Below are 19,302 nucleotides of genomic sequence, written 5' to 3'. Positions count from 1 at the left end.
TCACAGTAGCTTAGGCTCTGAAATTATCTGGCTCATTAAAAAATTAAGTCTTTTTAATGGAAGCCCAAGACCAACCAAATGGTCTTTTTTTGTGTATCTTTATTCATTCATCTGGCATAAAATTAAGAACAAAAGAAACTTCTTTGATTAATGACCTCTGCTAATCATTTCAGTAGAACATATGAAGACATTTTTTAAATTTTATTTCACTAACAAATTAAGTTTGTGTTAATCATAAGTGTCACTCACATGCAAATTATGCATAAATATTCAGGGTGATCTATATTTTATCAGTAGTAACAGAAAGCTTGCCAGTCAGTGTGGCTTTAAACAAGCAATTAGTGCATAAGTTATTAAACATTTTAAACAAATGGGCTGCATCAAACCCAAATTAGGAGAGTTCAAAGAAATTTCACAGCATCATGATTGCACAGGTGTCTGAACTGCTGAGAATTTCTGCATCCATAAAAGATAAAATATGTTAGTTTTACATATGTTATAATCCTTTTTTTCAACCCTGGTCTCTTCGTAATCGTTTTTGAAGACTATTATCATTACTGAAGATTTTGCTGTCATCCCTTTTCTGATGTTTGTGACTTCTGGGAATTCAGGTAAATAAGGAAAGTCCAAGGGGGTTCAACTTCTGAACCAGAAGGTATAAAGCAGGATTCCTCAGACCTTCCAATTAAACCAAGGTTATTTCTCTCAGCTGAACCTGTAGGACTCAAGGGAGGCTGGAGTTTGTTGAATGGTAGTACTGTATCAAAATCTCACAATCTGAGGTTTTATTTATAGTTTCCTTTAAAAAAGAAAAAAAAGCTCGATTCAAGACATCGGCTTCTTGTAATTCCTTGGGAACTCTTACTTTTAAGAGTTGCTCATCTACTAAGAAAGGACCACCAAGGACTTGGGCTGAGAAATAGCTAATTGAGTCAGTTCCTCTAATAGCTGTGGTAATCATATAATTTATTGCTCCAAAATGGGACAGTTTTGAAAAATCACTGACAAAATGCAAGAACTCACTGCAGTGTGTGTATTAGTTGGCAATAGAATGAAATCAAGACAATGTGGACCAAAAGCAAACAAATAATTCAGAATAAACAACAAGAATGATGAGAGGGCAAGGATCTAGGAGTAGGACCAAGAAGCTGCACTTGTCATTATTGGCATATTGCTTTAATAATATTCTGGTGAAGAAGAACAAACAAAAAACAAAGCAAGTTGCAGCCATGGTTACATAATGTATGAAATTTGCTCCATTATATTAGTAATCACTCTCATTTATGATATATATTCTTCTAGTTCATAGTTTTCTCACTTCGTCATCAAAACCACCCTGTGGGGTGGGTATTAACATCCCTATTTCAGAGCCTACAGGGTTTAAGTAACTTCCCCAGAATCATATGCAGATACCTGTCCTCCTCAAAGCCTATGTGGTTATTCTCTGTATTTGTTTTTAATCCTATTGTTGTCCTTGTCAAATCCCAAGTGAAAAATCTCTAGATACTGATAAAGAGAGGCACCAAAACAAAGTGGATGCAACCTTGTCATCACTTGTCCAGTAACCAAAAACCAAAAAAGGCCAAGCAAATGTTCTCTCTCTCTCTGTATATGTATGTGTGTGCATATATATATATTAGCCCGAATTAATCCGTTTTGTGATTTTTTTCTTGGACAAATTCTAAAAAACGTTATCTAAGTATTCTTTCTCTTTCTTTCATGGCTATAAGAGACATCAACTATTTTTCTCTTCAATACTTTTTCAAAATTTTTCAATATTGTTTCCTTTTTCAAAGATTCCTTTATTCATTTGACATTTTCTGACATATTGGGTATTTCTTTCCTACCTTCCTTCCTATGTGGGTTACTTTCTTCTTGTCAGTTTCCACTATATATCCTCCTACCAAAGAATCATTTAAAGTTGCTCTCATTTTTTTAAATTTTAATAGGTAGTAATAATTCAATTACCTATCACAGGATTATTGTAAAAATAATATTAAATAAATACAATAAAACCTAAACTAGATGCCTAATATATAATAGATATTTAATAGTTAATAATTTTTCAAACCTTAATTCAGAACTGCAAGAGCTATGTGGGAAATGCAAAGGACTTCCCACACAGCCACATTTTCCTAGAGAATCTGACTTGTCTAAAGCCCTAAAAGAGGAGACCTCAATATTTAATCTGCCTCCATTCCCAGCCAGGGCTAACCAGCTATGGACACCTGATTGAAATTGAAGTAATTATATTACCAGTTCAAAATTTGAAGCAAGGCCTGAAAATACATCAGTTAACTATGAAGTGTTGAACTGAAAGATCGTTGAGTCTTGGGGACTAAGCTTACAGCTTTAGGTTGGCCATCACGAAGTATCGACAACGGGATGAGAGAGGAGAAGACTGAATAAACAAATGAAAGCAGTGGAGACCATAAAGGAGAAAAGATGTTGGAAGGAAGGAAAAGAGAGAAAGAGAGAGAGAGAGATCCAGTTGCTATAAAGTCTAGCTATATCTGCTTCATTTGGATTCCTTAAGACTCTGCTATATTTATACATAATAACCTCTTTCCCCTTTTTACTGAGTTTCTCTCAGTGGGTTTCAGCTCTTTACAACCAAATTATCCTTGACTAAGACAGGTTAGGGCCTTAAAATTAAATAAAACTACTAAGACTAACAATAAGTTTCCAGCTGCTACTCTTATTCTCTCCTAAGACTCAAGCAGTTTCTTTACCTCTGATAGATAAATGGTTTGTGAAGATGCCCAAGCCGTGATATATAGGATAAGAAACAGAGTTACATAGTTAGCATCAAATAGAATCATTTCAACTTGGAAAAGGAAAAAAAAAAAAAAAACAAAAAAACCCTCAAACAAACTAGTAAAGGAAAAATTAATCCTAAGCCTCTGTATATGTACTTCAATTGTCTGAGTGGTCTTTAATTACAAAGGAGGATACTGATGATCAAATTTCTATCTCATAAGAGATAAATTTCCAGAGGGCAGAGGTGGTCTGATTACCCAGACACGCATCCAGTGTGCAGACCTCTTATATGTTTAAGCTGTAACTTCGAAAACCAAAATTTGTGTTGTTTTGGTTTTAGGTGAGTGACAGTAGAACACAACATGATCACTAATGGGTACAGTGTGGATTGAGATGAAGAGAAAGATACTAGGTGTAGAACCATATTGATTTATGGCATGTCTAATAATAGCTGAAAGCTTATGTGAGAAAATGCCCAGATATCAGTTTATTTCCAACTGCGGCCACTATGTTTTGAATTACCACAATAGATTCACTGATATTTTGTACCCCAAGGCTATTTTGTAACTCTATTATACTATTTTTTTTTTTTACTAGCACACCTGATGAAACCATTTCTCCTCTCAAAGACCTCGTTTCGACTATCTTAGAAACTTACACACTTCTGTTGAATTCTGCAGGTGCTATTATTTTAAAAAATTACATTTCATGAGCAAGATTATTTTAGGTGCCATCCAAACTAAAGCATGGTATAAATCAGACGAAATGTAGACAGTTCAGAGCAAAATGATTAAATTTTCTGAATCTAGTAACCTATGACTACCGCTTCTTTATGACCCTTTTACAGAGAACTTTCAACATTGGACAGGAAACAATAGCCCTTGATGTGACCTGACCCTACTCCCAGTCATGGGTAATAGATGGCTAGCCAAGGATGGTTTCCTGATCTAAGCTGCATCCATCATATTTTCCCTCCTGGGAATTAAAATTTAGAATGTAGACTCCAGTTTACCAGTATTGAGCTGGAAGTTAGCAGAGAAGGATGCACATAAGAAAGAAAATAAAATTTTGAACCATTTCTTGGGGGACAAAAAGGAGGTAAAAAACCCTGAAATGCTAGAAAACAGAAGACAGTTGCATTTATTTTGATGTTTCCAATTTCTGGTTCTAGTCTCTTTTCAGGCCATGTGGTACTTTCAGAATTTAAGTTTCTAAAATTTTGTGAAATTTCTAGTGTATTTTCTTATTTAAAACTAGCACAGATGAGATTATTTTCTCTATCAAAATCGTTCTCAGTTAGGGAACCCAAGACTTGTGTGGTCTGATGCTTTTGTTTTTTCAATTATGTAGATTAATATCCTCGGCACAATCTAAACTGTAGTAGGAATTAAAAACATATTAATTAAATATATTTGTTTTTCCAATATCTGTGTTTTAAGGTTTTATTTAAAGCTATTAAAAAAAAAGTAAAGTAAAAAATGCACATTATCCACCAAGTTACAATTACTTTTCCCTTTGTCCATAGTTTTTTGTACCACCATTCAGCACCGATATCAACCATTGCATTGACCTTTACATTCCTCTGAGGCAAAGCAGAGTGCCTTGTGCAGTCTCTCTCAAAGAGAAGATTCTATGTGGATATTTGTTTAATTCAAAGATGAAAGAAGAAAAACAAAGGGAACAAATTTATTTAGAATAATAATACCACAAAAAATAACTCTCATGAAGTATATAAAAAACCTGTGCCAACTTTTAGTGCAGTGGTGACATCATTCTCAACCCAAGTCTACAGAAAATATAAGACTAACAACAAACTTACCAATCAGAAAAGAGAATTAATTTGGTTAATTCTCAAAATAGATAGGAGCTAATTTTGTCTCTCCAAGAAATATAGTGTCTGTTATCACCTAAAGTATTTACATTAGAGATTTAATGTACCTTTGGAATGAAGTACAAAAAAGAGAAAGAATAGAATTAATTACCTGTCAGCAAAAATGGCACATGCTTTGAGACCAATACTATCCCACTAGAATTATATACTATGTGTAACCTAATTTTTCTTAATAAATATAAACGCTATCACATACAACACTTTGGAGGGGCTACCTAGCACACTGGCTCTTGAACAAAAATCATAACTCAAAAAAAATGTTCTCTCTCTTCTGATATTTTCTTGTAAGACTATTATTCCTAGGGGCACCTGGGTAACTCTGACGGTTAAGCATCTGCCTTCGGCTCAGGTCGTGATCCCAGGGTCCTGGGATCAAGCTTGGAATCGAATCTGGCTCCCTGATCAGCAGGGAGACTGCTTCTCCCTCTCCCTCTGCCTGCCACTCTCCCTGCTTGTGCTCACGTGTGGTCTCCCGCTCTGTCAAATAAATAAATAAAATATTTTTTAAAATTATTATTCCTAAATAATTTTAAACATAGCATGTTTTGTTAATATTGTATCCCCCCCCAAAAAAACCCTTGGTAACATGTAATTTGTTCTTAGTATTTTTTTCAGTTTAATATATCATTTGGAAAATGGAATTCTAAGGTCAATTGAGAATTCACTGCTCTCATATGTACCCATAACTATGTTGTGACCAATAAAAGTTAACTACCACATCACTTCTCTCTCTCTCATGCATGCATACACACATACACGTTCTCATAAAATTAAGAAAACTGCAGTAAGAATAGCATCAATGAAGTGTCTGGCTCCATGCTGAGTACTGGTTGTATTGGTTGTAGTGGAAGTAAGTTTTGAGAAAGATGCATTTAAGTCTAATATTAGAAGTTCACATTGTCTACTCATGGTCACTACACTCACTACACAAGGGAAAATTTGGCTTAAAAGTTTTTTCAAGATCAACAGGGTATCTAATACATGCTAGTGTTTCATCAAGTGAAAAAAATATTTTTGGATAACTGTATAAGTGATTTAGGGGATAAGTGAATGACATTGAGTAATGAATGACTATATATATGAAGAGATAAATTGGCTCTACTACTCACTTGATGCTAAAGTGTGCATTTATCAAGAGTACTGGTAGAGTACATATAGCTCATAATTAGTGGTGCACATAAATGGTCATTAAAAGAAGATTTCAGTGAGAGCAAATTTAGTCTGAACCAAATAAGTGAAACACTATATAAAAGAAGATTTGTATAAGAGGGCAAATATTTTAATGGGAAAATCTAAATTAGAGTATTTTAAAGAAGAATTTAGACTTCACAAAATGAACTCTGTGGAAGAGTTTATCTAGGTTGCTATTAAGCAAACGTGGTTTACTGAATTTGTTTTCCCATATGAAATATGTAGCATTTTCATATTCTGAAACATTTAAGAATATTGGCAGGCTTATTTCAAGTTATTAAATGTCAGAAAAGTGTCCATGACCGACATGAGAAAACAGGCTCTTCATGCTTTTCAACGCTCAAAACATATTCAAATGTAAAAATCCAATAATTTAATTGCAATAACAAACTCAGTGATGTGTGTTTATCTTGCTTTTACACACAGGGATTTACTAGAAATCACCTTATGGAAAAGTAGTTCTATGTGCTAAAGCCCAAATTCAATGGAGCACTACACATAAAAGTTATTAAAATCAAATGGTTCTTTTAAACTTTAAATTTAAATCCGGAGAGCTAGATAATCCAAAAGGAAATTAAAGGAAATGTCCTTCTGGGAAATAGTCAAACTGCAGTTGGGAAAAAAATGTTAAGTGATAGGACACCTCCTCCAAACAGAGGGAAATCCCAATTTCAGTAAAAGGAATTATATTTATTCGTGTGCATTGGAACTGCACAAATAAATTTATTTTTAAAAATTAACTTAAAAGGCTTATATAATGTACTTAACTGAAAGGAGAAATAATTTTACTTATGTTCTGTATTTGTACCTTACTAATGTCAACTTTCAGCAGGAAACAATTCTCAATACTAACAGTTTCTTACAGTGATAAATAGGAATATTATAAAATGCCTCTATCACACTGAACAAGTCCTCAAGAGGTTTGTAGTCTCTAATTTATAGTTTCCATAATTTATTTTCTACAAGCTTATCTTTTTAGCAATTAACAATGAATAGATCACAAAATGTAACTTAACATGTTACTCTTTCATATATTAAAATAGCATTTTTGCATATTTACCTATCTGTTCATCTATCAATGTATGTATACTTATGCACATTTATGGAGCATTCAACATTTGAAGCAGGCTTGGAATATTTTAAAAATATTTTTTGATATGATAATATAATAATATCAATAATATCAATGATAACCAATAATAAAAATATGATAATATGCTAAGCCACTAAGGAAACCACCACCAATTCTTAAAAAAAGCCATTCCCAAACCACAAGTATTAATATTATATATTAAGTAAACAAACAAAATCACAAAAGTTGAATGTTAAATTTTCACGTACCTACAGTGTAGAAGAGAAACTCATACACTCTAAAAATACATCAAAATCCTTGAATATGAACTAAATTCAGAGCATCAAAAGTTACAAAATTTATCTAAATGATTAAGACCTTGGTTTTTATTCAACATAATAAATAGATTATTGCGTATTAAATTTTGAAAAAAAGTTTAATTTATATATATGATATATAAATAGTATGTAGTTTATAAGCAAAATATTTATCTTAAAAACTAAGTATACAATTGCATAAATTAGAAATAATTATATACAATTATATATTTTACATACTTACCTAATGTATTACATATGAATTATATATAACATGGTCATTTATACATTGACTATGAATAAAATATTAAAATTAGAAACACATGCAGCAGAGTAACTCATGATAATTAGGTTTGATAAATGGAAGCATGAACTAATTCTTTTGAAAAAATTCAACAATATATTCAAAGCTTCACAAATATAATTAATTAGAAAGAAAATACATTTTAAAATTTTGAACTAAAATTTAGAATAAAGTATGCCTGGATAATTTTAGAAAGTACTATATAAAACTTTGCCAGGATAAACTTCAAAATCAGTTAAATGGTCATTTTTCTGAATAAGTTATAAATTGCCTAAATTACCTAAGTAAAATGAACATTCCAAATATATGTATAAATTCTTCAAAAATTTATCAGAAAATTATCTTCTCTTGCCCTGAAAGATGACAATTCATGACGTTTTAAGAAACAATTTTTCTCAAGCAGACAAATAATTCTCATGCTAATATGCTTGTTTGTACACAAAAACATTAAAAACTGTTAAATTCATGTTATGATGTTTATTTAACTTTTTAAAACACTTGAGCAAACAAGAGTGGCAAAGAAAATTTGAAAAGCAAGGCTTTTGTTCAGGAGGAAACAGAGGACAAACACTACCAGGTATTTAAACATATGTATGAGGAAGAATCATGAAAATATGACACCAGTGAAAGTGTCTACAGTATTACATACCTACAATAGCAGAAACAAGTGAATGAACAAACAAAAAGCAGAACCAGACATACAAATACAGAGCACAAACTGATGGTTGCCAGTAGCAGGGGAGGGTGTTTGGACAAAATGGGTGAGGGGCAAAGGGAGATACATAGGCCTCCAATTATGGAATAAGTAAGTCACAGGAATAAGGAATATAGTCAGTATTGTTGTCACAGGAATAAGGAATATAGTCAACAGTATTGTAATAACCATGTAACAGAACAGACAGTAGCTGGTGGTAAGTCAAATCACTAACTTGTATGCCTAAAACTAAAGTAACATTGTGCGTCAACTATATTCAAATTTTTAAAACCAATTAATTAATGGATTAAATTTTAAAGAGAAACACATGCTAAAGGAGACCTCATTCATTTTAATAACTTAGAAAAGGATATATGACCTTACAAATTGTTGCGGGAGCAAGTAACTCTTTGCCTTAGGTCTCATGAAAGAAGTATCATCTGAGATCCCCACTTTATACCAAAATAAACTCTAGAGAGGTGAAAATGTAAGATTTTTTAAAAACCTGTAAAACTTCCAAATAAAATATAATTGAATATTTTGTCATATCATGGGATAGGTGAGAACTTTCTATATGTCAGATCGATGGAAGAAATCATGGAGGAAACGATCTATTGTTTTGAAAATAGTTTTTTTAAATCTCCTTGCATCAAAGATACCCACTTAAAAAAGAAACAAACAGAATCACAAGACAAACTAAAAAAAAAAAAAGAAAAAGAAAAATATTTACAAAATTGTTGTCAAGAAATAAAAATCCTTAAAAAATGTATAGCTCATATGAGTTAATAAGGATAACAATAAGAGTCCAAATATAAGCTGAATGGGGCTTCATATTTAACTTTTTAAAAGTCAGATAAATATATAAAAATATAAATAAACTATGTGATACATGTAAATATAAGAACATATAAAAAGTCTAATCTCATTAATAACTTAAAAATTTTAAATCTAATCAACAAAGAAAATCCATTTTTATCTAATAAGTGATTGAAGTCTGTTGAAATGCACCAACAAGCACTGATTGAGCATAACTCTTCTTGGCAATAATATAGGCTCTACTGTTGCCATGAACTGAACATGTCTTCCCAGAATTCCTATGCTGAAACCCAATCCTCAATGTGATTGCATTTGGAGTCTCTCCTAAAGAAATTAACAAACTATGGTATATTAGCCTGACAAGTATATTATCATTGATAGAGTCAAGATACAAAACGTCTATCACCACAAGGATTCCTTAATATTGCCCTTTTATAGCCATACTACTCCACTCCCATCTTGGCCCCCTTCTTAACCCCTGCAACCACTAATCTGTTCTCCATTTCTCTCATATACTACATATATGTATTTTGTTTAATTTCAAAAATATTATATAAACGGTCATACAGTATATATTCTTTTGAGATTGTTTTTTGGGTTTTTTTGGGGGGGGGTTGTTGTTTTGTATTTTCTGTTCCCCATAATTCTCTGGAGATTCATCCAGGTCACACCAGTCTTTTGCTATAGTCCCACAGGTCCCTGAGGCTCTGTTCATATTTTTTTAAGTCTATTTTTTGTCTGTTGTTCATATTGGGTAATTTCTATTGTTCTACAGCTTCCAGTTCACTCATTCTTTCATCTTCTTCTTCATTCCACTATGGAGCCTGTACACTGAGTTTTTAATTTTGGTTATTGTTCTAAAATTTTTATTTGCTTATTATGTTTTTATTATTATGTTTATATTTTATTATTTTTATTATTGTTTATTATGTTTTCATTTATTCCTAATGCTCATTGACACATTTTTTTTATAATGGCTGCTTTAAAATCATTGTTAAATAATGCTAACATTTCTTGTCATCCCAGTGTTGACATGTATTGATTGTCCTTTTCCATTCACTTTGAGATCTTTCTGGTTCTTTGTATACCAGATGATTTTCTACTGAAACTTAGACTTTTTAAAAGCATTATGTTATCAAACTAGGGCCTTATCAAACCTATTTTAGTTGCCTTCCTCTGACACCTGTCTGTTGGAAGGGGGAAGGGTACTCTGCCCTGTTAGTGTTAGGTGGGGGTAGAAGCCCAGGTTCTCCACTCAGATTCCATCCACACCCAAGGCAGAGGCTCCTTATTACTGCTGGACAGAAGTAGACTTCTGACTCTCCACTAACCTCCTTTTATACATCCATGGCTGGAGGAGTTGGAGTGCTTCATTACTACTGCCCAAGTGGCCTCTACTGACATCATAGAGGAGTGGCCTCACTACATCTGGGAAGCAGTGATAGTCCTGACTCTCCACTAGTCTTCTTTGATACCACCCTAGTGAGTAGGAGAGAGGTGCCTTGTTACTTTTGGGTGAGATGGAACTCTAGGCAACCTATATGGTCTCCACTGGCACCACAGACTCGTGATCACCCAAAGGGAAGGAAATTCCTGGCTCCCTTTCACCCAGCAACATTATATATGAGTAGGTATCAGAAGGAGGGAGATGTACAAAAATGTTTATTGTAATTGTCAGGTTTTTAAAATATTTAAAAAATGAAAAATTAATGATTCATATCTTGAGGAAAGGTTTATTCCCACTATAGAATATAAAATACTAGTTAAGATGAATGAACTAGGTTGATACAGGACAACATGGAGATATTGCAAAATTACAACACTGAGTGAAAATAACCAATTGAAAAAAATGCATATACTATAATATTTATGTACTCTAAAATACGCAAAATACTACATGATCTTGTGTGTGTGTGAAATAACACAAGATATGCATAAGAATGATATACACCAAACTCATGATATTCACTGTATCTGGGAAAAGAGTGAAGGTCAAAATATGAGGGAGGAATAGGGGCTTAGCAGAAGCTTAACTTTTTTTTCCCTAAAAAACTAAAGAAATCTGAGGAAAACATCAACATGTGAATTTTAGTCATAAGTTTCTTTGTCACATGCAAAAGCAATATCAAGCTATTTTTTTAAAGAAATGTCCATTATAGCAGAATCCTGGATGCAATCATGCAATATCTTTCTATGGCCAGCCACCTCCATGAGATATCTGCCTCTTTTTGGACTCAGCATGCTTTTCCAAATGTGTAACCAAATACTGATCTATTTGGAATGTAGCAAGATTTTCCCAAATACCATTTTGTTAAAAATGTCTTATTGTGTTTTAAAAATACAAATAAAAATTTTTCCTCTATAATGACTGACAAACATTATAGTGAAAGAAAGGTATATTATATGAAATTTTGCTATTAAAAACCAAGAGATATTCTAACATTAGCTAGAAAGACTTTCCCTGTGGTTTGCCTGCAGTCCCCTATCGTTGGACACTTAGATTGTTCCTATTATTTCATTATTGTCAATAATATTTCTATGCATATATTTGAGGGTAGCTTTTCCTGTATTTTGGATTATTTGTTTAGTATTCCTCATAGAGGAATTATTGTGCCTGTGTGTAAAAAGCATTCTTAGCCTTTAAAAAAAAGTGTCTAAATTTCTTCCCTGAAGCTTGTATAATGAGACATCCTGTGGAGCCTGGCAGGAAAAACTGCCAATTTCAAAGTCATAAGTATTTTCTACCATCTAAAAAGAAGATTGGAATTTACCTTTTCAAGCTAACAGCTTCTTTATATGGGAAGAATCACTTTATCAGGTCATTTAATCAAGCAGATGTAAAGTAAATACCCTCTATTGTCCTTGGAAAAGACTTGAGTGGTTTGAAAGTAAACAAAATGGAGAATTTGTAAATGAATACGTTAAAAGTTCTGCTTAGTAACGAAAATAGGTGAATATTTATAATTAAGACTCCTTAGATTATATAAAACAAATATTCAGTATTATTGTTGTTGCTCTGGATTTGAGCTATCTAGGCCTGATCATTTTTGCTTATCCTAAAGGATGAGATGTGTGCTGAAAGGAGATGGTCAGACCATCACAGGCAGGCTGGATCAAGCTGACTTTCTCCCCTAACAAGGAAGAAGTAACGGCTACAGGGCAAGGGATCATGATTATGGGTGTTCATGTTAGGTGATTTAACACCCATACTCTTGGATGTAGTCTCTGGCTATTGAAATCGTCCCCAGTGGGTCAAGTAAGATGCCTCTTTTTGAGTAGAAAGCAACATTTATCCTGAAAAGAATGGATAAAATTTTCTGCCCACTGGTTTTGGACAGGAATTAGATGGGAACTGGATTGGGCAGGGTGGGAGTGGGGTATGTTGGAGGAAAAATAAAAGAAAATTCTTCTTTCTTTAATATCCAAGGGTCAAGTTTTCCCCCTGAAATCCAAGGCACTCAGGTGCTTTAGAACAGTGATTAATGAACCCAAATGTGCATCAGAATCATCAGAGAGGAAAAATCTGCAAAACTCATAAGACATTTCTTTTCACATCAGAGTAAGTCTTTGGCGTAAGGTTATGATTATATCATTTTATATTAATATTAAAAGTGTGTAAGGGTGCTTATTTCATTTGCCACATTGCTCCTTTTTATTTAAAAACAAAACAAAATAATTTTAGAGTGCAGACGTCAATTAGTATGAAAAATACGGTACAATATTTCTCACAAATAGAAAATCAATAGAGTGAATAATAATAATTAAATATTAAGAGATTTATGAACTTTGGCTCTCGAGATATATAAAACTCATATTTAATCCACAGGTCGAGAGAACTTATTTTTAAATTATACTATTTTAAGGACTATGCTTCACATAGGAATTATATGGCTCTATGTTAATAATGATTGTAGATGTGTCTCTTGAGTCACATTATTCTAGTATTGCTATTTTAGAATATGCAAAATGATTATTAATATTGATGATGAAAAGCACCTCTGTATTATACAGTCTTACATATTATCACTGAGAGATGTAGAAAATTAATATTCAATAAATTCCAAAATATCACGTCAATGCATTTCTTGACGAAGAAAGAATAATATTCCCTCAAAAACGTGATATATTTCCCGGAATGTCTGATTTTAGGAACAAATGGTTAGAATGGAAGTCTTGTAACAAGGTATTTAATGATGGATTAAAATTTAGCCAAAAGAGTGAATGTTTTTTTAAATGAAGCCCTCTCCAAAGTAAGCACTCTATGCAGCTACTAGAAGTCTTCCTGGATTCTATTCTACACAGCGCCATCTTTGGGGTAATATATCATCTCAGCACCTTTTTCTGATGATGTATTACTCAAATGCATCATCAGCCAGATCGGTGTTTCTAATGATTTATAAGTCCACTAAATCATTAGAGTGAGGCATAGCAATGATATAGTATTCAAAGATGGTTCCAGATGGACAAGAAAGATTCTGGAGCAAATTTTAGAGATCTGCAATACAAAATCAGACAAAACAGGAAAAGTACAAATATGCTGAATATCAGTCCCCCTATTTTTAAGGAAGCCTATTTTTAGTTGTTTAGTCAGTAGTAATAACTGACTAATGTGTTCTTTGGTTCCACCATTATTTTGTTTGAGTCAGTAAATATAGGATAATTCTTTAAGGGCTAATGATTTGAAATGATTAACAAAAAATTTGAATGATTATGTTATTTAAAATCTATAATTAAAAACAAGAGAGATAGAACCTACAATTTCTCATACTTCTAACCTTAGAGAATGTACATTATAAGCAGTCTTAGATTTTAGAAATTATATAGTTTTTGTGCAGCATTGCTTATACATTTGAGGAAAAACCAATTTGATGTGTGTATGTTTTTTTTTTAGATTTTATTTATTTATTTGACAGAGATAGAGACAGCCAGCGAGAGAGGGAACACAGCAGGGGGAGTGGGAGAGGAAGAAGCAGGCTCCCAGCGGAGGAGCCTGATGTGGCGCTTGATCCCAGAACGCCAGGATCACGCCCTGAGCCGAAGGCAGACGCTTAACGACTGAGCCATCCAGGCGCCCCACTGAGCCACCCAGGCGCCCCTGATGTGTTTTTAAGATAGTTAACTTTTGAAAATACAATTTTTCTATTTTGAAGAAATGTATACAATATATGCCAATAATAAAATTCAAAGAATATGAAAATACACAGATTATAAGTAACACTTCCCTTTCAACCCTCAATCTCATTTACATGCTTAAGTAATCATAGTAAACAGTTTTGTGTGTGTCTTTATGGGTTGATGCATATTGTATATATTTTTATATACACATAGCAGTATGTGTATGTATATGTATATGACATGTTTTAAACATGAACTATTATTTTGTAGGAGGAGATGATACAGCTCTAATACGTAAGATACCATGGATTAACTTTATGAAACCAAATGCACCACATAATTTTATAAAATGTTGTAACGGTAGAAAAATAGTTCATATGAAATGTATCACACCTTAGATCCTAGAGAAATTAGGTTGAAATAAGCTTCTTTTCCTTCATTCTTCCTGTTTTTCTTTCCCTCTTTTACCAAAAATCTCAGGGCCTCATCTATGAATAATATGTTTAAGAGAGCTAGGAAATTTCTCCTACCTAACTTACAAAAATGTTTAGGTTAGTAGTTCACACAGAAGGAGCATGATACCAGACAGAAGATGAAATCTATACAAATATGTGAGCACTACTAGAAATCCAATAAAGTCAAAATAAGTCATTCATTTTCATTTTCTCTTAGTTTAATTGCTTTCAAGGTGAACTGAATGTTTAAAGCAAAATTAGTACTGACATATTATGTGGCTGTAGCTGATATAAAAGCAAAATATATGAAAAAAGTAGAATAATGGGTAGGAGGAAGAAATGTGGAGTATAGTGTCACACGCTTCTTTCACCACAATTGAAATGGAAATCATTATTGATTTAACTGGTTAATTAAAAATAGATATTGTAAACCCTAGGGCATAATCCCTCAAAAGTGGAAACCAACCACATGTCTTTCAGTAAGTGAGTGAATAAACTGTGGTGTGTGTGATAAACTGTGTGTGTGCTGGAGTACTATCAGCAATAAGAAGGAACAAACTATTGATTCACAAAATCACATGAGTGATTTTTAATTGCTCTTATTAACTGAAAGAAGTTAGGCCTGAAAAGTTACATATTGATGATTTAATTTACATTATATCCTGAAAAATACAAAATTATGGGGAAGAAAAACAAATGCATGGCTTCCACGGGTAAGAGGTAGGATGTAGGATTAAGTACAAATGAACAGGATAAGGAAATACTGAGGCTATGTAACCCTTATATATTGTATCTGTGTCGGAAGATACTTGACCCTATACATTTATCAATACCCATTTATGTATACCATAAGTAGTGAATTTTACTGAATGTGAAATTAATAAAATGTCAACCAAGATGGGAGGTGGAAACTAAAATAAATAATATGTAAATTATAGTAAGTAAATCTAAATAAGAATATGTAAATAAATAATTTAACAACTGAAGGAGGTGGAGAAGAAAATAATGTAATTTGCTTTGGAAAATAGTATTTTGACTGGAGGATAAAAGGCTAAGTACAAAGTACACTATACATAAATGATGTACTCTAGTTAGTGAAAGAGTTTCATACAGAGGTATGGGTTAGAAATTCTGACACTAATTTATGTGCATAGTAGAGTTGAATATATAAGTCAATATACTATAGACAGTGATAGATAGGTTTCTCATTGTTGGAGAAAGAATTTACAAATAAGGAAAGGAGAAAGGCATGATTGAACCCTGGTTTGTTAGATCAGAACTGAAAAAATCAGTAGGAACTCATTGTTATTGCTATAACCAATAACCACAAATTTAGTGGCTTAAAACAACACAGATTTATTATTTTGTAGTTCTGGAGGTTATAAGTACAAAAGGGGGAGCACTGGACTAAAATCAAAGTGTTGGGAGTATTGCATTCTCCTCTGGAAGCTCTAGAGGAAAATCCATTTCCCTGCCTTTTCTAGATTTCTACAGGCTGTCTACATTCCTAGGTTTGTGGCCTCCTTCCCAAAGTCAGCAGCACAGCATCTTTAAATTTCTCTGATTCTGATCTTTCCTGCCCCCTTCTTTCACTTCTAAGAATCTTTGTGATTACATTGGGACCACCCAGATCATCTCCCCATCTCAAGATCCCTAACTTAATCACACCTGCAAATTCCCTTTTGCCATGTAAGGTAACAAATTCAGAGGTTCTGGGTATTAAGACATGGGCATTTTTAGGGGGACAATATTGTACCCACCACATATAGGGAGGTCAGAAATAAATCTAATGTATGTGTCTATGCATGTGTAATATGCATATATACATTTCCAAGCTCTGACTGCTTAATGGTCCTTGAAACAATGATAGCCCAATAGCAATGAACACACCTTCAGCCCAGATCTTGATTCCTAAATACCATTCTTCATTAAAAGGAATTAGGACTCTGAAAATACAAGATAAGCCTAGAGCATTTTATGATATCAGACAATAAAAAAGGGATCCAAAAAAATGGGGACTTGGTGAAAAGGTATCGAAACCAGTATGAAAGAATGTCCAATGGTCAATCGAAGCTGGAATAATTTGAGCAGCAAAATAAAAAGTGACAGTATTAGATTACAACCCATAGGACATACTACATACTTATGTGTCTATACTGAATAGAATTGCCAGATAAATACAGGACACACAATCAATTTTGAATTTAAGATAAACAATGAATATTTTGTATATAAGTATGTTTCAAATATACATGGAACATATACAAGAACATTTTCATTGTTTAGCTGAAATTAAAATTTAACTGGATATTCTGTATTTTTCTTTGTAAAATCTGGTGACCACAATACTGATAGATAGATGATAGATGATAGACAGATTGGTAGGTAGATAGATAGAGTGAGTAAGCTTTCTTTTTTACCTGAGAATTCTAACTAATGTATGCAGAAAGAATGAGAAGAGTAGAAAATGGCTATTAGATGAGAAGAGTAGAAAATTGCTATTGGAACAACAGGCAAGATCAACTAATGGCTGAAAAATTAGTAGGTGGAAAGTTTGTGGAGAAATAAGATAGTTACATAGTTTCAATAGTTACATAGTCTCAAAATATCTCCCTCAAGGTATTTATTTATTAGAAATGAAAGAATAGTAACTGTAGGTGAGATTTCTTCCCCCTGCCTTTAAAATATATCCAATTCCTAACCTAAGGTACCTGTGAATACTACCTCATTTCAAAATAGGGTTTCACAGGTTTAATTAAGTATCTTTAAGATGAGAACCTCCTTGGATTCAGGATGGACCCCAAATTCAATTACTGGTATCCTTAAAATGAGTGGAAGATAAAAGCCATAGACACAGAAGAGGACCATATGAAGACCAACATGGTGACAGGACTGATTCAGCTACAAGCCAAGGAACATCAAGGATGGATGGCTATCATCAGATTCTCCCTCAGAGCCTCCAGAGGGAATGAATACTTGATTTTGGATTTCTGGCCTCCAGAACTGTGAGACACTCACTTTCTATTGTTTCAAGCCCCCAAGTTTATGGTAAATTAATATAGCAGCCCTAGAAACCTAATATACCAAATGATCAAGATTAATACTACCAGTAATGCGGCATATGGATATCACGGACTCCTTGTTATGACAGAATGAAAAGCAAGCATCACTTCTGTGGTATTCTTGCCATAATACATAACCTAATATATAACCCCAGTCTAATAATTAGAAAATAAAAGATAAACTTTGAAGGGCATTTTACATATTATCTCATCTAAAATATTAGAAATTGTTAAGGCTATAAAAGACAAGGAAAGACTGTTATATGGCCCAAGATAACGAGACATGACTGGAGGCAATGTGGGATCCTGGTGCGCAGTCTGAAACAGAAAGGGACATCAAAACTGGAGTGGGAATGGAAAAACTCGTGAAATCTGAAAAAAAGTTTATAAATTAGTTAATACTATTACAACAGTGTGAATTTCTTCATTTTGAAAATACATTATGATACATAAGATGCCAACCTTAGGGGAAGCTGGATAAGAGGTATAAGAGAAGTCTCTCCACTATTTTTGTAACTCTCCTATAAGTGTAAAGTTATTTCAAAATTAAAAAAGTATTAAATAAAAACCTCATTGATAAGCCCAACTGAGCAGTTTCCTTTGGGTATTATAGGCAGAAGAGAAACAGGCTAGTGTTTGCTTTTAACTGGGATACAGAGTAGGGGAGTCAGGTTGTTATGGACTGAATTGTGCCTCCCTCCCCAAATTCATATGTCGAAGCCCTAAACTGAGGACCTCAGTATGTGGCAGTATTTGGAGATAGGACCTTTAAAGAGGTAACTAAATGAACATGAGGTCATTAGGGTGTGCCCTACTCCAAAGTGACTGGCATCCTAGGAAGAAGAGATTAGGACACAGGAGAGATAACCAGGGATGAATGTGCACCCAAAAAAGGCTGCAGGAGGACACAGAGAGAAAGTGGCCGTTTGCAAGCCAAGGAGAGACGCCTCAGGAGAAACCAAACCTGCCAACACCTTGATCACAATCTCCGGTACTGTGAGACAATAAATTTTTGTCGTTTAGCCGTCAGTCTGTGGTTTTGTTATGGCAGCCTTTGTGAACTAGCCCACAGGGAAGATGAACGGTTGCCGACGGAGGTTGTGGTGGCAACTCTGCAGGCTTTGGATAAGTGAGTATCTCCAAATTTCCAGTTCCTTTTCTCGATATGAGTATTAATACTTATCTTTCAAGCTGTTATGATTATTCAGAACCATACAGCTAAAAACATTGGTTTTCTTTGTGAGGAGAGAAGCAAATTCTTTGCTGAGTGTGAAAGAAGAGTTGTAGTTGAGGGCTTACAGGGAGGTGAACGTTTAGAAGAATCGTTATGGGAAAGGAGAGATCCAAGTATAGCAAAGAAATAAGGATAATCCCAGTGAACTGTGTGACTAAATAACATCCCTGAGTAGTTAATTTGCTTGCATCGAAACCTAATTATAAATGCCCTTTCTGCCATTTGTAATTCAAGTTTCTTTTTGTCCTTTTATAAAATCGAAATCAAATATGCAATATAGTATTTATGATAGGATGGTTTCCAAAAGTTAGACAATAAAAGCCTTCAAATATTTGACACTGAGTTATCTAATTAGTGTCAGTAAGACTTAAAATATACACATTTCACATGA

The sequence above is a fragment of the Ursus maritimus genome, unplaced genomic scaffold (assembly GCF_017311325.1).
Source record: "Ursus maritimus isolate PB19 unplaced genomic scaffold, ASM1731132v1 scaffold_3, whole genome shotgun sequence".
Lineage (NCBI taxonomy): Eukaryota > Metazoa > Chordata > Mammalia > Carnivora > Ursidae > Ursus > Ursus maritimus.
This window is presented reverse-complemented; position numbering follows the sequence as displayed.